Source organism: Mustelus asterias, chromosome 10 (genome assembly GCF_964213995.1).
Source record: "Mustelus asterias chromosome 10, sMusAst1.hap1.1, whole genome shotgun sequence".
Taxonomy (NCBI): Eukaryota; Metazoa; Chordata; class Chondrichthyes; order Carcharhiniformes; family Triakidae; genus Mustelus; species Mustelus asterias.
Window position 1 is genome coordinate 50,066,967 of NC_135810.1, and position 26,226 is coordinate 50,093,192.

Consider the following 26,226-nt stretch of genomic DNA (forward strand, 5'->3'; position numbering starts at 1 on the left):
GCTCAAAAGATAACAACTTGGATGGGATTTTTGTGCTACGCTTGTTTATAAGTAACTTCAAGATGTTGTGAATAATGTAGTTATTACATTGGCAGTGCTGGCAAAAGTAATCAGAATATGGTGTATTAGCTTACACAAATAAAAAAAAATGCAAAATTTGATCTGTCCTAAAAAAGAATACTCAATGGCATTGTTCTAGCACAAAGGTAATGTAACCATATTGATGTTTGACATATACAATTTGCTATAATCATGGCTACAAAAATGTTTGCAACCCTCTAATGTTGTGTTTTTGAACAATTTGATGTGGAATATACTGTAGAAGTATGTTGTTCTTTCATCAAACCCAGATTCTTGCATTTGGTGTGTTTTGTGTAAACTGCATACTCTCAACTAGCCGGTGAAATATGTGCTATAATCCAAGAATTTTGTACTGAACCTTGTTGAGGTGCTGCAGATATCCCATGATACCCTTTTTGGTATCAACGATTTTGACAACACAACACATCCACCTTAGAAAGGATTTAAGCCTAAGACTCAAAGGTAAGTGTCATTTTTGAGGTAGCAGAATTAGCAAAATCACAATAATGGCGGAAGCGCATTTAGTATACAGCTTCTCAGAGATTAACTCATGTTGTACACTGATAAATGAATAACTAACCTTGTTCCTCATTTAGTAAGCAGCATCACTAGAATTATCGGCCCTGGTAACCATTTCTTCCACTTCAAGAAAATCACAAAATTTAATACCATGCCTACTTAGAATAGCATAATTGTTGCAGCTCTACATTTTAAAGTAGGCATCCATGGGGGAGAAAGCAGCAAATTACCTTTCTGGCTCTGCTTTTGGTTGTTATCCTTGTGTGAAAAATGCAGCACCATTCACATCCTTAACACCCCAAAGAGTTTCCTTTAATTACTGGCTTTTCGAATGTAGTTACTTTTTACGGAGGCAGCCAATTCGCTAAGATCTGCAAATAACAGTGAAGTAAATAGTAGTTAATCTGTCTTGGTTGAGGGATGAATGTTGGCTGAGTCACTGAGATCTGCCCCTCTTCTCAATTGTGCAGTAGAGTCTTTTCCACTCACCTGAAACACAGACAAGGATTTGGTTTAATGTTTGCTTTGAATAGTGGTGTCTCTGGCAATGTAGCATCCATTCAGTCTATCACTCAGAATTAGCCTAGATTATGCCAAGGGTTCTTGGGTGGGGGTTGAACTCAACCTTATGAAGAGAGAGTGCTACTACTGAGTCTCAAGCTGACTGCAATAGGCATTTATCCTGATCTAGAATTTTAAAAAGCATTCCCAAGTGAGGCCATTCTGTATACACTTATTCAGGCAGTATCGAAAAGGCATATAGAAGGGACTTTGTTCTGTTGATGTGCCAATTGTGTTAATCTTCGGCTTTGTATGGAAACCACTGAAGTGTTTATGTTGCTAATCCGAAGGGTGGTGTTAATACAAAGCAATTGTTTTCCAAGTTTGTAGCAAGAACGTTTCACCAAATACTTCGAGAAGCTACGAGTATATGGCTGCATCGACTGACTGCTTCAGGGTCCTTCCTGAGTTGTAACGTGTGGAATGTTGCACAGACAGTACAAATCTCCTTGAATATGGATCTTTGAGTGAATCTGGAAGAAATTCTACCAAGTCATGGGTAAATTTCAGATGGTGCCAAGAGTCTTGTAAAGTTGTTAATGGGCTGATGTAATAAATATGTTTTGTGATAAATATTCAACAGTCAAATTTCAGATGTATTCAATATTACATTTCACCAAAGTTTTGTCAATTATATACAAGAGTCCAGTTTATAGTAACTGCAAGGAAAAATGTTCACAAAGTGGCAATATACAATAGCAGTAATAAATAATCCTTGTGAAAATGAGAAAGAAACACACAAGCAGTTGTTTTGAATATTGGTCTCTTTTACTATCCAGGTTGTGACAGTTCTTCCAGATAGTTTGAACATTTTGTGTTTTGAGTCCATTGCATGTACTTCATTCAGAGAATTATTAATAAATCATAAATTCAGATTGTATGAAGCAAACCAATTGCAATACAAATTCCCATGTCAGTTACTTATATTCATCTCCTTTCATTAGTAATGGCTACTTCCTATTCATCTAATTACATATACCCTATGCCAATTTGCACATGGCTCAGGTAGTAATCCAGAGATTATTACCTTTGAGGTTCTGCTTTTAATTTAGTGCCTAGTTCCTCATACACTCAATGCAGAACCTCTTTCCAAGTTAGGCTATATTGTGACAAGCAGGCAGTGAGGGTATCTGAAAAAGTTGAAATTTCCCGAAGTTTCAGTTCCACGTGTTGTGATAAACAGCTTCAATGTTTCACAAACTTTATTCATCCACTAAAGGATCCCAGTTTGGAATAGAAATCCAACTCCTTGTCACCATGTCAATAAGTGAACGTAGTGATGATAACTTACTCCCAACTATTTCTGCTCTCTATATGCCCATTGTGAGAAAAGCAGTTACATTTTTGTTTCCCTTTCAGATTAATTATTTGGGTGCTTGATTTTAAGTAATTCTCATTGGTTGGGCCCATTGCCCAATAGTTTCAGGAATATCATTCCTTACCTTGAGGTCCAGATAAACTTGTGGTAACAAACAGCCAACCCCATCTGGTTGCCTTGCACTACTCGAGACATACCTTCATGTATCAAACCAAATCTTCTTTAAAGTAAAATATGTTGAATTTGATGAACAAAAAGTCGCAGAATATATTTACATACTGGACACAGCTCTACCTAAATCCTTCCATGCATAGCATAATGAAAGGATCAGAAGTCTTGAGAAATAAGCCAACTGTTTTAAGTAACTAAAATAATGCACAATTCTTCTCTTCCCATGAGTTATTGGGGAATTCCTAGATTTTGAAAAGCACCTTGAATTGTTGGACTAAAGATCAGGGTCTGTCTAGTTTGTTTGCTAGCATCCTGGCAGCTGCATGATATAAACCGAGAGTTAATAACTAATCATTATAATCTCTATCAACAAGTTTACTACAGACCCAGAGATGAGGCGAGGAATAGTCTCGGGGTGGAAAGCATTGCAAGGCATGAGCCCAAAGTCATCTGCTCCTCCTAATCGTGTCGCACATTCCATTTGTCGTATCTTTCACCACTCAAATGCTGCATCTCCAGCACTCTGATTTAAAATTAACTGTCAGGCATGTGCAGACCAAACTCCTTACAGAGCATTATTTAATTTTGAATTGCTTCTCTTCATTACATATACCCTACAAAACTCAGAATATTGTATCAAAATAAGTTTTTATGAGGTTGTGAACTGCAATCTTTTTTTTTGTATGTGCATCTGGATTTAAAGAGAAAGCCCCCTCCTAAAACTAACCAAACTACCGCTTTTCTTTTGGGCATAAATGCATGGTTTGTGGTTGCATTGTTTCTGCTGTTAAAGGATCAGTTAACAGAAGCTTAGGTTTGCAGTAGGTCAAAGTATGATCTTATGATTACTTGCTGAAACAGGATTTTTGGAGGATAGAGGTGGTTGGTGAAATCGTTAACTTTATTTTTGAGAGACCTGCTCTTTATCTCTTCCTGGGATATTTAGCGTTACTTGTTTCTACAGCACCCAACACCACCTGATATCCTGAAGATCTGTTTCTAAGGCTTATTTATTCACGTTCAGTAAGAAAATAGTCTCGTCATCTCAATATTATTTTGATCAGCTTTATAAACACAATATCTAGAACAAAAAGAGGATGCATGATGTAAGTTACATGAATTCTTCAAGCAAGAGCCAGGCCGAATATAATGGGGTATTCTACAGGAACAATTCTACAGACTTTCATGGAGTGGGAGCGATTATAGAAGTGATCTAAAAAATATGCAAGAACTATAGAGTAGTGACATTGGGGACTTATTGAATGGAATAATGGTGGAGTAAAAGGAGAGGATGGGGCTAATTTTCTGAAATGTGTTCATGAGAATTTCCTTGGCCAGTTTGTTCTTGTGCCTTCTAGGCATTGTTGGCTCTGGTGCCAGGGAATGAGGTGGATATGTGGGTGAATACTTTGAAAATGTGATCATTGTATCAGGGACTAAGAAGATGATGAATGCTTGGAGGCTCAGAGCTAGGCTAATGTATTTAATGAGTATTTTATATCAGTGTTCACGGAGAAAGAAGATGCTGATAAACGAGTGCAGCTGAGAAACCGAGTGAATACCTGAGATTTTGCCATTGAAAGGTAATTAGGTAACTGGTTGAATCTGGGGTTTCTCTAGCCCCGGTTCATTTTTTATAAATGCAGGGTTCTTTAGTGCAGCCAAGGCCATTGAGTGCAGCTGAGGAACTGAGTGCATACCTGAGAGTTTGCTGAGTGTGGGTTTCGGTGAGGGGCGAGGAGGTTTCTATTTCCTTTTGTTTTTTCCACCTTTCTCACTCTATAGGAATTGGTTCTTACTCTACCACAGGGAAAGGAGCCAGATGTTTGGTGAGTATCTGGTAAATGGGAAAGGTCTGTTCCTGTCCCAAGGTTTAAAATAGTATAGAAACTGGTGGTAAAGTTAATAAAATATATAAAATAGCAACATCAATATATGAATAATATAATCCAGTAATTAATTAAAATGCATTAAGGATGGCAGGACAGATGATGTGTCAAAGCTGCAGCATTTGGGAGCTGCTGGATACCAGTTTGATGCATGGCAAATACGTCTGCAGTAAGTGTTGCGCTCCGAGGATCTTCAGCTCAGAGCCGTTGAGTTGGAGGCTGAACTGCAGACATACTAGGGAAGGGAAAGTTATCTGGATGCTTTGTACCAGGAGATAGTCACTCCACTTAGGATAGTGTCCTCTGATTTGATCAGTGGTCAGGGACAGGAGGGTGTGACTGCAAATGAGACAGGTAAGGGGACCCAGAGGACAGGAGTGCAGGAATATCAGCCTCTGCAATTATCCAATAGGATGGGGTTCCCCCAACTTGTTTGTATGAATGAGGCTGCAAGGTGAAAGAGCAAACTGACCACGGCACAATGGTACAGGAAACCATTCGTGGGTGAAGCAAAAGGAATGTAGTGGGTAGTAGAGAACAGTATAGTGAGGAAAATTGATACTGTTTCCCACAGCAAAGCGCGGGAGTCCAGATGGCCTGGCGGGTGCCATGGTTCGGGCCCTTTGCTCAGGGCTGGCAAGGAACTAACAGTGAGAGGGGAGGATCCATAGAATCCGTACAGTGCGGAAAGAGGCCATTTGGCCCATCAATTCTGCACTGACTGTCCAAAAGAGCATCCATCTTTGTAAACCTGCACATTTATCATGGCTAATCCACCTAATTTATACATCGTTGGATTGTGGGAGGAAATCGGAGCATCTGGAGGAAACCCACATAGGCCTGAATTAAACCCAGGTCCCCTGCGCTGTGAGGCAGCAGTGCTAACCACTGTGCCACCATGCTGCCAATTGACATGATCCCTCTAGATACTAACAACATAGGTAGAACTCAGAAAGAGGTTCTGCATAGAGAGTACTAAGAGCTAGGCACTAAACAGAACCTCAAAGGTAATAATCTCTGGATTATTACCTGAGCCATGTGCAAATTAGCATGGTGCATAAAATTAGATAAATACGTGGATCAAAGACTGGTATGGGAGAAGTGGGCTCCAATTCATGGGGCACAGGCACCAGTATTGGTGAAAGTGGGAGCTGTAGTGTTGAGACAACTTGCACCTGAAACATACTGAGATCTGTGTTCTTATGGATTGCATAACAAGGGAAGTAGAGAGCAAGGGGCCAAATATGGCGAGACTTGGCATATCAAAGAATGGAGACGAGAAGAGAGGAAGGTCTAGGGGATTTTCACAGTAACTTCATTGCAGTGTGAATGTAAGCCTACTTGTGATAAATAAACTTTAATATTTGAGATGATAACCAGACTGTGACAGAAAAGGACAGAAGGTACAAGTCTAAGAGTAAATCAGTAGATAAGGCTAGAGGTTACAAAAATAATTAAAGGGCGAAATCTAAGGTTCTGTATCTGGATGCATGTAGCATTCAAAACAAAACAAAAATGAACTGTTAGTGCAGATAGTAGATTAACAAGAGTGATCTAAAAGCCATTACAGAGACATGACTACAGGAAGGGCATGTGACTTGTAGAAAGGACAGGACGTTTGGAAAAGGTGGTGGGGTAGATCAATTAACTAAAGACAACATCAGCACGTGCAAGTAGTTTGAATAGAGATGAGGAACGATTTAAGGCAAAAAATCAATTGTGGGAGTGGTGTACTTGCCCCATGGTAGGATGGGGTATCAAGAAAGAAATAGCTGGAACTTGTCAGAAAGGTAAGGTGATTATCATGGGGGATTTTCATCCAAATATGGATTGGAATAATCAGATGGGCAAAGGTAGCGTAGATGAAGAATTCATCAAATGTTTTGAGCTAATTTCTTAGATCAGCATGCTCTGGAGCCAACCAGGAGACAGGCTATACTAGACCTGACATTCTGCAGTGAAATAGGATTAATTAATGACCTCATAGTGAAGGTGCCCTTACGTAGCAGTGATCATAATATATTGAAACAAAACAGAGAAGGCTGGAAAGTCTCAGGAGGTCTGACAGCATCTGTGGAGAGAGAACAAAGCTAACATTTCAAATCTGGATGACTCTTCATCAGAGCTAAAGGGAACTAGAAATGGGATGAAATTTATATTGTTTTTTTGGGGGGGAGGGGTGTCAGGGAGTGGAGCCATAGAGACTGGATAGAGGGCCGGCAATAGGTGGAGGCTGGAGAGAGATTGACAAAAACGTCATGAACAAAAAGACAAAGGGACTTGGATATTACAATACAGAGTAAAATTTCAAAATTTGCCAGTGATACCACAATTGTAGTAAAAATGACACCAGTTAACTAACAGGACATAGGCGAGCATAATGAATTGACAAGCGGCAGATGAATTTATTAGAGAAACGTGAGCTTATACATTTAGCAGGAGACATATGGAAAAGCAATATAGGCTTAAAGGCACAGTTCTAAAGGATGTGCAGGGATGTAGCAATCTGGGAGTTCATAGGTATAGATCTTTGAAGGTGACAGGAAGAGACACTGATTTGCAAAGCATATGGGATCATGGGCTTCAGAAATAGAGACATTGAATAACAAACTGTCTCGGCCAGAACTAAAGTATCATGTCCAATTCTGATCACCACACATTAGGAAGGATGTGAGGATTCTTTAATCTCTGCACCTACTAATCAGAATGGCGCCAAGGATACTAACTTTTAGTTATCCAGTGAGCTTATAGAAGATAAGGTTGTTTTTTTTTTGGAGCAAAAGGAAATTGAGGGGAGATTTTGGTAGAGGTGTACAAGATTGATAGGCTGAGACAAGGTCAGTAAAGAAAAGCTTTTTCCAGTTTGCTCTTGATACAAAAATAAAGGGAAACTGATTTAAGATTCTGGCCAAGAGATGTAAGGGGGAGATGAGGAAGGACATTTTTATGTAACAAGTGTAATGACCTTAACGTTAACATTTATTTATTAGTCACAAGTAGGCTTGCATTAACACTGCAATGAAGTTACTGTGAAAATCCCCGAGTTGCCACACTCTGCCTGTGGAAGTGGTGAACTGGCTGCCTGGCGAAGTGGAAACAATCAGTAAGGAAATTGGGTTGGCACTTGCAGGACCATGGGGTTGGATGGGGGAATGGGACTAACTGGATTACCCTACAGAGAGCTGGCATGGATTTGCTGGGCCATAATGACAATGATTCATTCATCAATACAAAAACACAATGTATGGAAGAAACTAAACTATTGTAAATTTTATGAAAAGTGAAACATAAATAGTGTGGTTGTATTTATTAGTAAGCAAGCTGAACACAATGTTCTGTTTTAATCTTCCATAATTATTTCAATTTTTAATCAAAGCATTTAAAGGGCTGCAGTGACACCTAGTGGAAAAACAAAATTTACATTTGTCATGGCCCTTTGCTGAAACAATAAATAAGGATTACATTAATGGGTACGATTATTACATAAAATCTTTAGTCTGAAACTTTGTTATTTATTAAGTATGCACATCTCATTAGCCAAACAATGTTCCCTGAGAAGGCCTTAAAATGTACGTTACCAAACAGCTTGTGGTAATACATTTTGTATTCGGTAACAAAAGATTGATTTATGATTTTAAGTTATTTTTGTAAAATTCCTTCCTCTCATTGAAGTGCTAACTTCTGTGCTACAATTTCACAGGCCAGGCCTCCAGTAACATTCATAAGTGGCCATTTTTCATGTTAGAATCATAGAAACCCTACAGTGCAGAAAGAAGCCATCTGGCCCATCGAGTCTGCACCAACCACAATCCAACCCAGGCCCTACCCCCATATCCCTACACATTTACCTGTTAATCCCTCTAACCTACGCATCTCAGGACACTAAGGGGCAATTTTAGCATAGCCAATCAACCTAACCCGCACATCTTTGGACTGTGGGAGGAAACCGGAGCACCCGGAGGAAACCCACGCAGACACGAAGAGAATGTGCAAACTCCACACAGACAGTGACCCAAGCTGGGAATCGAATCCAGGTCCCTGGAGCTGTGAAGCAGCAGTGCTAACCAACTGTGCTACCATGCCGCCCATATTTTTGTTGTTCGATATTTAGGAGCAATGGTTGATTTCTCCACGTCCCCACACATTAACTTGAATTGCTGAGTGTCCTCGCTGTTACCCTGCCTGAGATGAGGAGAAATAGTGTATAAATTCTGCTACCACACCATCTATTTACCTATCGAATTATCATGCATGAATGAGATCAAATTTTAATTCATGGTTTATTGTATGGCACTTTCCAAGATTTATTACTGGCATTTCAGAATGCCATCTTAAGTTTAACCATCATCAGAGCAAGAGTAATGCTGTGAACCTTTCAGTTCATGCACTTAATTTTTAGACACTAAAGCATGCATTAGTTTAGATGAATGATAGTGATTTTTAAAACATTTTTCATTGGATGTTGGCATCACTGACAAGGGCAGCATTTAATGCCCATCCTATTTGCCCTTGAAGGTGGTGGTGAGCTAGCTGAGGCCCTGGTGTGCTTTTCCCTGCTTGGCGTAGCCTGAATTTGTCCGCCTTAACTCTCATCTCTTTACTGTTGTAATTTACTTCAGGTATCTGTGGTTTATATTGAACATTTTCAGCCTTGGAATATTAGAAGTATTTTATTCCAGGAACATCTTTGCAGCCCAAAGGCTGAATTGCAATGTGACTTGCATCAAAGAAGGTATTTGTAGACTAAGCAATTGGGTTGAAAATGTACAAGCATGTCGTAACAAAATTAGACAAATTCAGTAGGTAACAGGAAACTGGTGAATGAAATATTAAAAGAAGGATAATGGTGAATTAAAATTACAAACCAGTGCACCATTTCCACATTACAGGCAGTGAAGCACGTATACACTTCATCATTTAAGTGCTTCATCGAGGGCCTAAATCATGCGAGGAATAGGGCTACAATTTAGTCAAACATCTGAGTTGACTTGATTGCTCAGGGCATAGTGGGGGTAAATTGCATAAAGGCTTTACAAAACTTCACACATTAACTCTCGTTTGTCGGCTTTCAAACTTGTGATTATCACATTTGTTGAAGTCTTTGAAAATATTCATGCAAGCGCAGTATACATCTGTTAAGAATGTAAAAGCTTTTATTGTTTCAGTTCTCTGAAATTTGCATGACCTTGGATTATGTGGGTTAATCATGCAATGTCCTGTGAACTTGTCAGTGGTAAACAGGTTCTGCTATTGATATTATGTGATATTTTTTTGCACCTTTTGCATCTTTAATATATGTTTGCAAAAAAGTTTAATTTAAAAAAAAATCTATGCTTTTATTTGCATTGTTGTCCATCTCAGCTTTTTGTTTATTTTTTAAAAAGTCAAAAGTCACTCACTTATTTATGGAGCAGAAAGGGACCATTCAGTTCATCAAATCTATATTGACTGTCCATGGAGCAATCCAGTCAGTACCATTTCTCCCCTCTACCCCTGTACCTCTGCAAGTTTATTTCCTGAAGCTCCATTCAATTTCCATTTGAAATCATTGATCATCTTGCCTTCCACTACCTTCATTACTACTCACTGCATAAAAAAAGTTCTTCCTCGCATGTCTGCTGTATCTCTTGCCCAAAATACAAAATCTGTGTCCCCTAATCTTTATACCATCAGCTAATGGGAATGTTTTTTCTCAAGAATCTCATCCAAACTTGTCATAATCTTGTACACACCTACCAATTTTCTGCTTAATCTCCTTTGCCCCAAAGAGAACGACTCTAACCTTTCACATCTAACCTTTAGCTAAAATACCTCATCCCTAGAACCATTTGGCACATCTCCTCTGCATCTTCTACAAGACCCTCATGCACATCCTTCCTAAAGGGTGGTGACCAGAACTGAATGCAAAACTCTAGTTGTGTCCTGGTCAGAGCTTTATGATGATTCAGCATAACTTCCTTATTCGGTACTCAATAGCTCTATTTTTGAGCCCACAAACTTTACTAATAATTTCTAAGTATGTCCTGCCATCTTCAAAGATCAATGTACATGAATCCCCAGGTCCCTCTGTCCGTGGACACTTTTTGGAACTGTGCCATTTTCTCTCTATTGCTTCTCCCTGTCCATCCCACAAAAACCCATTACCTCACATTTCTCTCTTAAATTTTATTTGCCAGTGTCTGCCCATTCTGCTAGACTGTCTGTTATGTTAATGTCTATTCGTATCATCCTCACTGTCTGCCACTCCAGGTTTGGTATCATTGGCAAATTTTGAAATTTTACTCTACATTCCATTATCCAAGTCAATTATATAAATTTATCAAAAACAGCAGTGATCCCAGCATTGACTCTTGGGGAACACTATTGTCTACCATCCTGTAATCTGAACAATGACCATTTACCGTGGCACTGTTTTCTGATCTTGAGCCAATTTTTAAAATCCCAAATGGGCACTGACCTCCCATTCCATGAACAACAATTTGTTACAGTAAGAAGTCTTTCAACACCAGGTTAAAGTCCAACAGGTTTATTTGGAATCACAAGCTTTTGGAACACAGTTCCTTCATCAGGTGAGTCAGTCACCCGATGAAGGAGCAACCCGCCCCCCGCTTACTGTTTTTAAAACTGTACCCATTAAACTAGCTGTCCTGTAGTCTCCTCAGACTGACCTTGCATCCTTTCTTGAATAAGGTCATATTTGCCATTCCAACCTTCTGGCACCTACCTTGTATCTCAGGAATATTGGAAGATTTCCTGCCCCATTCAGCAACCTGAGATGCAAGCCATCCAACTGTCTTCGATTATGTGGAAATAACTTCAGTCAGCCAAGAAACGTGGATTATTGTTTTGCACCACAGGCAGTTAATAATATGGTTAGCCAGTTGAGTGAAAATTTAGTCATGTGCATCATTTGATTACTCAAGTCGATCATGCAGAATCAAAATCCACTGTGTATTGTATACGTCTACTATTAAATATCTACGTAATATTGTACCGGTTCAACTTGAGACACTTTCTTGTTTAACATGGACTCTTCAGTTATTTCTTCAAAACCTATCTTTCACTTGAACATGGATTCTAATCAGGTTAGAATCTCTGATCCAAAGAATCTCCTGAAAAGCATATTTGCATTTTGTATTTGAAATTCATTCATAATTAGCTTGCTTTTTGTTCAATATTGTTTGTGAATTTACAATGGAAGATGAAATTTGTTAGCCTGAATATTTTAGGATTTTTTCCTGCATGGTAATGTAACATCGTGAAGATCTTTTCATTAAAATATTGGGAAGTGTCATGAGATGGATGTTGTTTATTCAAGTTTCTTTTTGTCTCCCTTATTCAGGTACTTACACAAAAAGGATACAGAAGCAGAACTTGTTTCCAGCTGTGTGTTTTACAGATGTGGCAATGTGCAAAGAAGAATACTGGCCCCTCAATTATGGATTTTAGTTTCACAGTGTACAGCATAAAGAACTAATGGAATAATTTTTTAAAATTCTGTTAATAAAAGTTACAGTTCACTGCGCTATTTGTTTTTTTTATATTCAACTGTAATGTTCTGCACCCTCTACAAAGATTTGCTATAGCATCTGAATTTTGTTTGCCACCCTTTTAAAAGCAGAATGTAAAATTGTACAGCTGTTAGAAAAGTTTATCAAATATGCAAGGGGCATACACCTGTGCCTTTTCAAGATCTGATGTGAAACTATACGATAGAAAAATGTAAAGATAGGATGTTGGGGCAAGATTTAAGGAAGCCTTTGGAAAATTTAAGATGTTAATTTAAAATGACCCCTTTTTTCCTTTTTGAAGTATGGTTTAAAGAATGTTTTAAAGCATTACATTCAGTTTAACCATTTTGGTACAAAACCACCAGCCTAAAGTAGTTGAGACATTGAATTCTTAGTGTAGAAGAAACTTGTAGATTAAATTTGCTTTCAGATTATGTATTGTTAGTGTGATTATTAAATATTTGAAAACATAAGTTTGGTTTCAGTTGTAAGTGGCATTCTTTGCAACTCATTCCCCTTTTTCTTTCAAAGTGCAGTCTTTAAAGTATCATTACAATTTTCAACACTGGACTTTTAACCCGGGCCTTATGAGCTGAATGGATGATGGCCACATCCATAAAGACATGCTCAATGGGGAGCTTACTATTGGCAAAAGGCCACCCATATCTGTGATACAAGACTGTCTGCAAATGACACCTCAAGTTCACTGGAATTGTTGTCAATGCATGGGCATCCTTGCTGTTGACTGGAGTGCCTGGATACATAGTTAGCACCTAGAAAAAGCAGAGCACGAATTAAATGGCTGGATGGTGGGAAAGAGTGCCTGCAAGATGGTTAAAAACATCAGTCAATGCTATTTATTTGTGGCGACTGTAAAAAGGGACTGCCCCATATGAATTGGCCTCTACAGCCGCAACAGGCAGTTTAATACAGAAATGGCATACACCCCAACCGCAGTCTATCATCTCCTGAGACAAATGGATGCCATTGGACTTTTACCACTTTAGCTTGAGGTGTATGTATTACCAATGTATCTATTTCATATTTCGACATTCTGCAATGAAATAATCCTGAAGATTTGAGTTGGTAAAGAGAAACAAGAAGAAAGTGAAGAACAAAAATAACTGGAAGTCGGCAAAATGTTGGGATAATGGTATTGTGATCGATGAGTGAAGTTTGTACCTTTCGAGTGGTTGTTACCATGTTCTGTGATTCATGGAAATGTTTGTAGGACTTTAAATATACCTTATAAAATCCTAAATGGGATAGATTCATAAAAGATCTAGCAGCTCAAAACGTGGCATCCGTGAGATACTATGGACTGTTAGCAGCAGAATTGTACTTAACTATACTCAGCATGATGGCCTTTGACTACTAATGCAGGCGAACAACTTTGATTCAGCCAGGAGTGTAGAAGAGCTTGCCAAGAGCAGCACCAGCTATACTTAAAAATGAAGTGCCAACCTACTGAAGCTACAATACAGGACTACTTGCATGCCAAATGGCGGAAGCACTATTTAGACAGCTAAGTGGTTTAAGCAGCCTTGATGGAGATTGTAAAACAGGACTTTGAAAGCAGTAATTTCAGGATTGCTCCCAGTCCCACAGAATTAGGAGAAATAGGAGAATTGGATGATTAAACATGAGGCTGGAAAGCTGATGGAGGAGGGAAGGCATCAGATCTCGGAGGCATTATGACCGGTTCTGAGGAAGATGTATCTGTAAAGGGCGGCACGGTAGCACAGTGGTTAGCACTGCTGCTTCACAGCTCCAGGGTCCCGGGTTTGATTCCCGGCTCGGGTCACTGTCTGTGTGGAGTTTGCACATTCTCCTCGTGTCTGCGTGGGTTTCCTCCGGGTGCTCCGGTTTCCTCCCACAGTCCAAAGATGTGTGGGTTAGGTTGATTGGCCAGGTTAAAAATTGCCCCTTAGAGTCCTGAGATGCATAGGTTAGAGGGATTAGTGGGTAAATATGTGGGGGTAGGGCCTGGGTGGGATTGTGGTCGGTGCAGACTCGATGGGCCGAATGGCCTCCTTCTGCACTGTAGGGTTTCTATGATTCTATGATGAATAGTCGGATAGCCTACACCTGAATAGGACTGTGTTGAATGTCCTCGTGGGGATATTTGCTCGTGCGTGTGGGGATGGGTGGGGGGCATGGTTTAAACTAGATTGGTAGGGGGATAGAAACCTGAGGGCAAAGAGAATGGAAGATGGAGAATTAGTGACACTGAAGGACAGATGAAGCACAGGTTAAAAAGTGTACAGCGCAGGAATTTGACAGTGTTTGAAGGTATATACAAGGAGCATTGTATGTATAGACGAGCTGAGGACACAGACCTAAACATGGCAGCATAGTATCGTTATAATGGAAACGACTTGAGGGGCAAAAATGGCAGCTCAAGACCCCTGCCTGGAGTTTTGCGGCAGGATGGGGATTAAAAGGTGAGGGTGTAGCATTATTGGTTAAAGAATTAATTTATAGTTGTGAACGGGATGATATACTGAACAAAATATTGAATGAGGACATCAGGGTTGAGGTCAGAAAGGAAAAAGGGGCAGTCACGCTGCTAAGGGTGTGCTATAGCCACAAATAGTGGATTGGAGTTAGAAGATCAAATATGTAGAGAGATTTTTGAATGCAAAAATAATAGGGAATAATCGTTGAGTTTTCAATTATGATATGAATTGGGATTCAAATAGTGTGAAGAGCACAGAGGGTGTGTAATCTTTGAACTGCATTCAAGAGAACTTGTTTAGCCACCATGTAACAAGCCCAATGAGAAAGGGTGCAATTATAGATTTAGCCTTTTGGAAATAACGCTGGGCAAGTGTTGACATAGCATGGGGGAACAATTTGGAGATAATGACCATAATAGTTAGATTTAGCATCATTATGGAAAAGGACAAAAATAGAACAGGAGTAAAAGTTCTAAATTGTGGGAGGACAAATTTACGAAGCTGAGAGATTAGTTGGCAAGAGTAGACTGGATACAGCTATTAGAAGGAAAAATTGTCAAAGCAGTGAGGGGCATGCAAAGTTGAAATTCTACAGGTACAGTATCAACATGTCCTATAAGCAAAAAGGTGGTACTGCCAAATCTAGTGCCCCCTGGCTGTACATAGAACATAGAACATAGAACATTACAGCGCAGAACAGGCCCTTCGGCCCACGATGTTGCACCGACCAGTTAAAAAAAAACTGTACAGAGCATACAGGCCAAGATAAAGCAGAAAAAGAAAGCTTATGGCAGTCAGAAAAGACTTGATGCTGTAGAAAGCCTAGAGGAGTATAGAAAGTACAGGGATGAAGTAAAAATGAAAATTAAGAAAGCAAGCACAGGTTACAAAAAAACATTGACCAGTACAGTTGAGGTCCCAGAGGATTGGAGCTCTGAATGCTGTACCATTATTTGGAACAGGATGTAAGGGCTAGGACAGTCAACCTGATTTCAGTGTGGATAAATTGGAAACAATTCTGACAGGATAAACTGTCATTTAGAAGGGTATGGATTTATCAGGCATAGTCAGCATGCTTTAGTTATGGGAAGATCATGTCTTACTGACTTAATTTTTTGAGAAAGTAACAGGGAGGACTGACGAGGGTAGTCCAGTGGATATTGTCCACTTGGTTTTCAGTAAGGATTTTGACAAAGTCCCACATAGCAGACTGATCAGAAAAGTAGAATCTCATAGGATACAGGGGAAAGTGTCAGGTGGTATCCAAAATTGGCTCAGTAACCGAAAACAAAGGGTAATGGTCGATGGATGTTTTTTGGAATGGGAAAATTACTTTCACTGGTGTTCCACAGGGCTCAGTTTTGGGGCTCTTGATGTTTGTTATATATTAATGACTTGGGTAGCATGATTGGGAAATTTGCAGATGACACAAAAATTGGCCGTGTAGTTGATAGTGAAGAGGATAGCTGTCAACTCCCAAATTATATCAGTGGTTTGGTTGGGTGTATACAGAAGTGGCAAATGGAATTCAATCCTGAAAAATGTGAGGTATTGGGGAGGGAAAACAGCAAAAACTCAGTGTAAAGGGGAAGATATTGCGAAGGGTTGAGGAAGTGAGAGACCTTAGAATCATGTCCATAGGGTCCTTGAAGGTGACAGGGCAGGTGGACAAGTTGGTCAAGCAAGCATATGGAATGCTTTCCTTTCTTGGGTGAGGAATTGACACAAAAGCAAGGATGCAATGATGGAGCTGTATAAAATGCTGGTTAGGCCACAGATGGAGTTTTGTTTACAGTTCTGCTCACCACCTTACAGGAAGGACATAATTACTCTGGACAGAGTGCAGAGGAGGTTTAGAAGAATGTTGCTGAGGCTTGCGAATTGCAGCGAATAGGAGGGATTGGGTAGATTAAATTTGTTTTTCTTCGAGTAGAGGAATCTAAGGGATGATCTAATCAAAGTGTATGAAATAAAGAGGAACCTGGGGAGAGTAGAGAAGGAAAATATGTTCCCCTAGCTAAAGGGTCAATTACCAGGAGACATAGATTCAAGGTGATTGGTAGCAGGATTAGGGGGACATGAGGAAAAGCTTTTTCACTCATAGGATGGTGGGTATCTAGGATTCACTGCCTATGTTGGTGGTTGAGGTTGAAATGCTCAACTCATTGAAAAGGTACCTGGATCTGCATCAGAACTGCTGTAACCTGAGGCTACAGCCCAGCTGCTGGAAAGTGGGATTAAAATGAGTGGCTGGTGTCTTTTTACTCGTTTTTTAGCTGGGAATGGGCCAAATGGTCTCTTCCTGCACCATAACCTTTCAATGGAATCGAGCACTGAGGAGAAACTTCAAGAGGGCATAGGTTGGTGGAAAGACAGACAATTGACAGATGGAATTTAATAGAGAAGGATGAAGTGATTAATTTTGTTCGGAAGAATGAGGCAATATAAAATAAAGCTGCACCCCCCCCCCACGAGGTGGTCCGAGAGGACTGCAGTAAGTCCCAGGGCAATCAGCCCAGGATTTCATACTGACAGATTCAGACTGTCTTCTTCAAGTTTACTTATGACACCACTGTAATGGGTCGGATCTCAAACAATGATGAGATGGAGTACAGGAAAGAGATAGAGAATCTGGTGAAATGGTGTAATGACGATAATCTCTCCCTCAATGTCAGTAAAACAAAGGAGGTAGTCATCGACTCCACGAAACGTAGTGGAGGACATGCCCCTGTGTACAATGATGATGAAGTGGAAATGGTCGAGAGCTTCAAGTTTCTAGGTGTTCAGTTCACTAACAATCTGTCCTTGTCCCTCAACATCGACACTGTAATTAAGAAAGCCCACAATGCCTCTTATTTCTCAGAAGGTTAAGGAAATTCGGCATGTCCACTACGACTTACCAATTTTTACAGATGCATCTATCTGGATGTATCACAGCTTGAAATGGTTCCTTCTCTGACCAAGACCGCAAGAAACTATAAAGGGTTGTGAGCATAGCCCAGCCCATCACACAAACCAGCCTCCCATCCATTGACTCCATCTACACTTCTCGCTGCCTCGGAAAAGCAGCCAGTATAATCAAAGACCCCACAACCCAGATATACTCTCTTCCACCTTCTTCCGTTGGGAAAAAAATACAAAAGTCTGAGCTTGTGTACTAACTGACTCAAGCACATCTTGTTCCCTGCTGTCATCAGATTTTTGAATGGACCTACCGTATATTAAGTTAATTTTTCTCTTCACCCTACCTGTAACTACAACACTATATTCTGCATCCTCTCCTTTACTTCTCCCCTATGTACTCTACGAATAGTATGTTTTGTCTGTAGATGTGCAAGAAACGTTACTTTTCACTGTATCCAAATACATGTGACAATAAATCAAATCAAATCAAATCCCAGAGCCCATTCATACACACTACAGCTTTGATATTTGAGTGCACATAGGTGCCCTGTAAATTGTGATGCTGTTTTGGTCCCAAATAGCAATGAACTCCTCTGCCGCTATTGGAGCTGCAAGTTCTGGATAAATACCTTCTATAGGTATCAAGCCCTAAGACAACATTGGTGACCATGGACTTCCATGGATTGGTCCATGATTGTAGTTGGCAAAATATGGCAGTGGGTTTCCATTGCTTTCTGTGGTATGGCTGATCAGGAAACTCTCCTCCTGTAACTGTCTACCATCAGACATACTGGAAGGATCTACAGGCTGATAATTAACCTGTTTGGCCACTTCTGAACACATTTTCCATGGTCATCAGGTCCAAGGAATTTGAACTTAACAGGCACAGTTGCAGAAGTCCATATTAAATGAGCACAGATGTTTTACTCTGCAAGCTTATGATGAAAAGGTGAGTCATTTAGCAGCAACAGTGAATGTGCAATGTAATGATATGTCTTCCAAGCACACAGATTATGATTGCGGGGAAAACAGAATAGTCCACCTCAAGCCCAAGTGTGTTGATGTCAGAGGGCATTGAAATGATGTGTTCTTCCATGGATAGAATGGCGAACTCCTTGGAACATCAAACATTGTTATCAAATGAGCCCATGCAAGCCATGACCATGGTCGTGGGGTCTGCTTCTGCACACATAGTAATAGAGCAGTCTTGCGGTGGGGCCCTTAGAGACTTATAAGCCCAGTGGATATTGAGCAAGAACACCTCCACAGTAAAAGCAAGAAGTTGGGCAGTCTATTGTGTGATGATACTGTGCCTTTTGAAAATGTATTTGGGTCATGTTTCTGGTGCAGGATTTATTTTAGCAGTTTTATTATCAATGCCGTTTTGTCTATACGTGGTTATCCCTGTTGTTACTGCAGCAGCTTAATTCGTCCTGATTGCTAGAATGTTTGTTTTAACCTGGACTAATGCTGTTCTATTATTTTAGTGTTTTCCCCTGGGGTTTTGCAGAGTAAGGCTTGATTAGGTTGATTGACAGTAAAATCATGTGACTGGGCAGATCTAGGCTTACACAGAGAAATCAAGCTCAGTTTGCGGCTTGAGATCTTTAGAGAGAGGTCACTCTCTCCATTTCTCTTTTTCTTTCTCGACATGAAGACTGGGATCTGCAAGGAAAGGAGTCTAACTCTGGAGGTTGCTATATGAGAGTCAGAAGGCAGATGTCTTTCTGTATCTGTCCAGAGGGGTTAAAAGGCTGGAAATCTAGCATGCATGTGAGAAAATCTGTTTCTGATGCTAATTGGTTCTGAAGTAGGGTTCATGTCTATGTGGATATTGCTTAAATTGAAATGATAGAGATGGATAACTGTTAAGAATTACACTCTGTCATCTTTAAGTATTTTAATTGGTATAAGTTACATTAATTCTTTTTGTTATATTCTAACTGTGTTCTTAAATAAAGTTTGTTTTAATAAAAGCTTCCAAGTGGATCAATTAAATCATACCTGGACCGAAACAATATATGCTCACCCTAATGCCAAAATCAAAAAAGGTGGGGCCTAGGCTAACTGCATAATATACCTTGAAGTTTCTGATCTAGTCCCTAACACCTGCAATTAGTGGGACAAAGGCCGTTCTTCACACCTGCCACTGCATTTAGTGCAATTCAGGGAAAATTTTGCCCAGAGAGTCAGGATTAATAGATCGTTTTCAGGTAGGCAACCTGGATCATTTTCAGGCTGGGAAACTATAACAAGTGGAGTGCTGCACAGAATAGTGCTGGGGCTTCAACTATTTCCAATCTGTATAATGACTTGAAGGGAGTGGTTGTATCTTAGCCTAATTAGCCGATGATACAACAGTAGGAAACCAAGTTGTGCGGAAGACACAAAGATCCAAAGACACAAAGATATGTAGAGGGACAAGTAGTTTGAGGAAGCAGGGGGGCTGCAGAAGGACTTGGACAGGTTAGGAAAATGGGCAAATAAGTGGTAGATGGAATACAATGTGGAAAAGTGTGAGGTTATGCACTTTGGAAGGAGGAATGGAGGCATAGACTATTTTCTAAATGGGAAAATGCTTAGGAAATTAGAAACACAAAGGGACTTGGGAATCATTGTTCAAGATTTTCTTCAGGTTAACTTGCAGGTTCAGTCAGCAGTTCGGAAGGCCAATGCAATGTTAGCATTCATGTTGAGAGGGCTAGAATACAAGAGCAGGGATATACTTCTGAGGCTGTATAAGGCTCTGGTCAGACAACATTTGGAGTATTGTGAGCAGTTTTGGGCCTCACATCTAAGGAAGGATGTGCTAGCCTTGGAAAGGGTCCAGAGGAAGTTCACAAGAATGATCCCTGGAATGAAGAGCTTGTCGTATGAGGAACGGTTGAGGACTCTGGGTCTGTACTCATTGGAGTTTAGAATGATGAGGGGGGATCTTATTGAAACTTACAGGATACTGTGAGGCCTGGATAAAGTGGACATGGAGAGGATGTTTCCACTAGTAGGAAAAACTAGAACCGGAGGGCACAACCTCGGGCTAAAGGGATGATCCTTTAAAACAGAGATAAGGAGGAATTTCTTCAGCCAGAGAGTGGTGAATCTGTGGAACTCTTTGCCGCACAAGGCTGTGGAGGCCTGGTCATTGAGTGTCTTTAAGACAGAGATAAATAGGTTCTTGATTAATAAGGGAATCAAGGGTTATGGGGAAAAGGCAGGAGAATGGGGATGAGAAAAATATCAGCCATGATTGAATGGTGGAGCAGACTCAATGGGCCGAGTGGCCTAATTCTGCTCCTATGTCTTATGGTTTTATGGTCATATCCTTTGAAGGGATATAGATAGGTTAAGAGAGTGGGCAACAAATTGGCAGATTGAGTATAATGTAGGGAAATGGGAGGTTGTCCAGAAAGAATAGAAAAGCAAAATACTATTTAAATGGTGAGAAATTTGTGGGATCTGCAGTACAGAAATGTCTAAAAGAAGGGATCTTCTCCTTTTAGGCAGGAACAAACATGGCAACAAAACTTTGCTATGAATTGATGTTACTAAGACAATATCAGGACATGTTAATTAAGTTTTCAGGTAAACTATAATGATAAACTTAGGCAGTGATTTACAGTTTAAGGTGGATTGTACTTCCTGTGTTTAGGAGTGGATAGTGATGGTTTCTCTTGCTGTCTCTTATGTTGTTTTCTGATTTCTGATCTCTCTATACAAAGACAAAGTCAGGATCTCTTTTATCCTGCCGGTATTGAATTAACCCATCCTTCACCCCAATCACCTTCAGCTTCATTTGTGAGCAAACCTTCCCTGACCAACCAGGTGTTTTTCATATGTGCATCACATGTTTTTCACATCCATCTGTATTCGATTGTCGCTTATCTCAAGATGCTATCTCTCTGAGGGTCCAGACATTCCAATCCTGTGTTTTTACAAACACAAGCAATTCCCACATGCAGTCTCACAGTCTCATCCTTTTGCTGCAAGTAAGATCTTTATGAAATTTGATATACATTTCCAATGCCCTCATGACTTTGGCATTGTTCCTATTTCTAAGTTTTCCGACTTTACTACACTACCAAAAGTGTATCTAATAAAATCAAGTATTAGTTTCTAATAAAGTTAGATTTTAGTAATTAATAATCTTACAGAGGGATCTGGGTATCCTTATACATAAATCACAAAAAGTTAGCATGCAGATTCAGCAAATAATTAGGAAGGCAAATGAATGTAAGGGGGGTGGAGTATCAAAATAAGGGAGTCTCATGGACAGGGCATTGGTGACACTTCATCCTGGAGTACTGTGTGCAATCTTGCGCTGGAAACATCCAACCTCGTCTGCGGCTGAGATTCTCTGGTCCCACTGCAGTGAATGAAGTTTTGGCTGAGCACCAAATTCCCTGTTCTCGCTGGCGGCAGGGCTGGAATGGACGAGATCAGAGAATCCCGTCCTCGGTCTCTTCACTTAGAGAGGGATATAATTGCATTGGAAGCAGTTTGGAGAAGGCTCACTAGGCTGATTCCTGGGATGAAGGGGTTATATTATGAGGAAAGATTGGACAGGTTGAGGCTATAGCCATTGGGGTTTGGAAAAATAAGAGGTTTTTATTGTATATAAGATGCAGAAGGGGCTTGATAGGGTAGTTGCTGGGAGGATGTTTCCTCAAGTGGGAGAATTTAAACTCAAGAGCACAGTTTAAAAATAAGGCAACATCCATTTAACACAGAGATAAGCAGGAACATATTTTCTCAGAAGATCTTTTGAATTCTCTTCCCCAGACAGGAGTGAAGACTGGGTCATTGAATATATATTTAATGCTGAATCAAACAAGTTTCTTTACTAAGGGATTTTCTTGCTGAGGACAAATGTTACTTGTCACTTATCAGCCCAGGCCTGAAAGCTGAGCAGGTCTTGTTGCATTTGAACATTGCCTGCTTCAGTATCTGAGGAGTCACGAATGGTGCTGAACATTGTGAAATCACCCATGAACACTTTTACCTTATTAAGGAACTAAGGTTATCAATGAAGCAGCTGAAGATGGTTGGATCTAGGACACTATCCTGAGGAAGTCCTGCAGTGATGTCATGGAACTGAGATGTTTGACCAGATGATCTATGGATTTTCAATAGTGTTTGACACATAGACCGCAAACACTAATACCATCTACTACTTTCATTATCAAGCGCGTTGGTGGAAAAGGGTGAGAATATGAATTTGCTGAAAAATAGCATCCTTCATAGTAATGGCCTTTAATTTTTGTGGAATATTAGCATTACTGAATGATTTCATAGAATTTATTGCATTGGTTATATATAGACACCAAAATATTGAATATAAGTTACAGATGTGTCACATTTGAATTTTATATTTTAAATTTAATTTCGGTAGGTACTTTAAAGCATAACTTATTTCATTTGCCTGGCTATTTTTAGCTGTAGTGTCAGGGAGGATTTTTGGCAGAAGTTTTGCTTATATAATCTTCTTGTTTATCTTGGAAACTAAATGTACCCGCATATTGTCATGCTTCATTTTATATGCATAATAACCTCAATCATCTTGTCTCATCTGTGGAATGTAGTCTGTCAGGGTTGAATAATGAGTGGAAAGATAGATTGAGATGACTATGATATCGCAAAGATTTTTTTGGGTTCCACCAGGGCCACTTAGCTCCTGACCTCGTTGCAGCCCTGCTCCAAAAATGGAAAAAGGAGCAGGATTTGACAGGTGAGGTGAGAGTGACTGTCCTTGATATCAAGGCATGGCATTTGGCAGAACATGGCATCAAGGAGCCCTAACAAAATTGAAGTTAATGGAAATTAGGTGGAAAACTCTCCACCAGTTAGTTTTGTACCTCACACAAAGGCTGTGGTTATTGGAGGCCAATCATTATTGCCTCAGGATATCACTGCAGGAGTTCCTCAGGGTACTGTTATAGGCCCAACAATCTTTAGCTACTTCATCAATGACCGTCATAATCATAAGGACAGAAATGGGGATGTTTGCTGATGATTGCACAATGTTCAGCACCATTCACAACTGATCAAATACTGAAAGAGTCCATGAACATATGCAGGAAGACTTAGGCAGCTTTCAGGCTTGGGCTGATAAGTGACAAGTAACATTTGCTCCACACAAGTGCCAGGCAATGACCATCTCCAACAAGAGAGGATCTAACCATTTCTCCTTGACATTCAATTGCATTTCCATTGCTACATCTCCTTCCATCAACAGCCTAGGGGTTACCACTGAACAGAATCAGAATGGGACCAGCCATAGAGATAACGTCTGCAAGTGCAGATCAGGGGCTGGGAATTCTGCAGTGAGACATAACCTCCTCACTCCCCAAAGCCTGTCCACCATCTGGAAGACACAGGTCAGAGGTGTGATGGAACATCTTCACTTGCCTGGATGAGTGCAGCTCTAAAAACAGTGAAGTAGCTTGACACCATCCAGACGAAAGCTGTCCACTTGATTAGCATCCCATTCACCACCGCCAACATTCAGTCCCTCCATCATTGGTGCTCAGTGGCAGCAGTGTGTGCCATCTGAAAGATGTCCTACAGAAACTTCCAAACCTTCTTCATCAGCACCTTTCAAAACCGAGAACTCTTAGCACCTAGAGGAACAAGGGCATCACATGCATGGGAATGTTAACATTCCTTCACTGTTGCTGGGTCAAAATCTGGAACTTGCTCCCTAACAGCACCGTGTGTAACCCACATCAAATGAACTGTGATGGTGCACTGATTCAAAAAGGCAGCTCATCACCAGCTTTTCAAGAGCGATTAGGGATGAGCAATAAATGCTGGCCAGTGCGAATAACATCAACTTGTGAAAGAGTTAAAAAAAGAATGGCCATTTCTTTCTGTATCCCTTACCTTTGAACCTGTAATTGAACTGGTGCTTATCAGAACCACTGGATGGGAAAATTACAGAGCAGGAGCTTTTCTTTCAACCTCTCTAGGAAAGGCAATGAAGTTAAGTTGCTCCAGCCCTGAACCTCTTTGCCTCCATATCCTTCCTGGCTGCAGCAAGGGATATCAGCAATGTTAGCCAGTCTCTCTTTCTTCATATGATAGGAAAACCCAAATCAAATACCTATATCTTAGTCAGAGACTCCTCCTGTTGCATCTGACTATGCCCTCTGGTGTATTGATCTGGTAGGAACGGGGTTGATCCTTGTTCCGTTGGAGATCTGTCCCTTGTCACCTGAGGTCAGGGATCTGGACCTTGTCACCCTGCTCAGCTGTGGCAAGCATTTGGTGCGGTGCTGTCTGTTGCAGGCAGTAGCTTGCCTCTGTCTGTAGGATTGCTCTCTTGCTTGTACAGCCTGGTAGTACAGCCTGGCTTACAATCCTGCCAGGATCTTTGGCAGGATCGGGATTTGTGTACAAAGTTTCCTGGTCATCAGGAGCTCACACGGGAATAGGCTACACGGTAATGGAATGGAGCTGTAATGGAATGGAGCTGTAAGGAAATGGGGTTGTAATGGAATGGGGCTGTAATGGAATGGGGCTATAAGGGAATGGAGCTATAAGGGAATGGCTGTCATGGAATGGCACTGTAATGGAATTGGACTGTAAGGAAATTGAGCTGTAATGGAATGGGGCTGTAATGGAATGGAGCTGTAAGGAAATTGGGCTGTAATGGAATGGAGCTGTAAGGGAATGGAGCTGTAAGGAAATGAGGTTGTAATGGAATGGGGCTGTAATGGAATGGGGCTGTAAGGAAATGGGGTTAAAATGGAATGGAGCTGTAATGGAATGGCGCTGTAAGGAAATGGGGTTGTAATGGAATGGGGCTGTAATGGAATGGGGCTATAAGGGAATGCAGCTATAAGGGAATGCAGCTATAAGGGAATGGAGTTATAAGGGAATGGAGTTATAAGGGAATGGCTGTCATGGAATGGCACTGTAATGGAATTGGACTGTAAGGAAATGGAGCTGTAATGCAATGGGGCTGTAATGGAATGGAGCTGTAAGGAAATGGGGCTGTAAGGAAATGGGGCTGTAATGGAATGGAGCTGTAAGGGAATGGAGCTGTGATGGAATGGGACTGTAATGGAATGGCACTATAATGGAATGGGGCTGTAATGGAATGGAGCTGTAAGGAAATGAGGTTGTAATTTAATGGAGCTGCAATGGAGTGGAGCTGTAAGGAAATGGGGCTGTAATGGAATGGAGCTGTAAGGGAATGGAGCTGTGATGGAATGGGGCTGTAATGGAATGGCGCTATAATGGAATGGGGTTGTAATGGAATGAAGATGTAATGGAATGGAGCCGTAAGGAAATGGGGTTGTAATTTAATGGAGCTGCAATGGAGTGGAGCTGTAAGGAAATGGGGTTGTAATTTAGTGGAGCTGTAAGGGAATGGAGCTGTAAGAGAATGGAGCTGTAAGGGAATGGGGCTGTAAGGGAATGGGGCTGTAAGGGAATGGGGCTGTAAGGGAATGGGGCTGTAAGGGAATGGGGCTGTAAGGGAATGGGGCTGTAATGGAATGGGGCTGTAATGGAATGGGGCTGTAAGGGAAAGGGGCTGTAAGGGAATGGAGATGTAATGGAATGACACTGTAATGGAATGGAGCTCTAAGGAAATGGGGTTGTAATTTAATGGAGCTGCAATGGAGTGAAGCTGTAAGGAAATGGGGTTATAATGGAATGGAGCTGAAATGGAATGGACCTCTAAGTGAGCAGTGCGGTGAGGAAGTCCCTTGTTTTTCTTCAGAGAGCCTTCACCAGATGGACCCCTCGTTCCTCTTTGCTGTTTGAATGTGGATATCTGAAGGAGCTGGTGTGGTGACGGAAACCAACAA

The 26,226-nt window shown here is 40.7% G+C and overlaps 1 protein-coding gene across 2 annotated transcripts in view; it reads left to right on the forward strand.

Annotated features, from left to right (window-relative positions):
• tdrd3 (tudor domain containing 3) overlaps window positions 1–12,064 on the forward strand; it is a 109,218-nt gene extending 97,154 nt beyond the window's left edge. The window contains exons 14-15 of one of the 2 annotated variants that reach the window (XR_013498867.1): window positions 1,485–1,660; window positions 11,882–12,064. The gene's annotated coding sequence lies outside the window, so the exon portion shown is untranslated. The remainder of the gene's footprint in view (window positions 1–1,484; window positions 1,661–11,881) is intronic. The other variant, XM_078221696.1, reaches the window with a different exon arrangement.
• The last annotated feature ends 14,162 nt before the right edge of the window (window positions 12,065–26,226 follow it).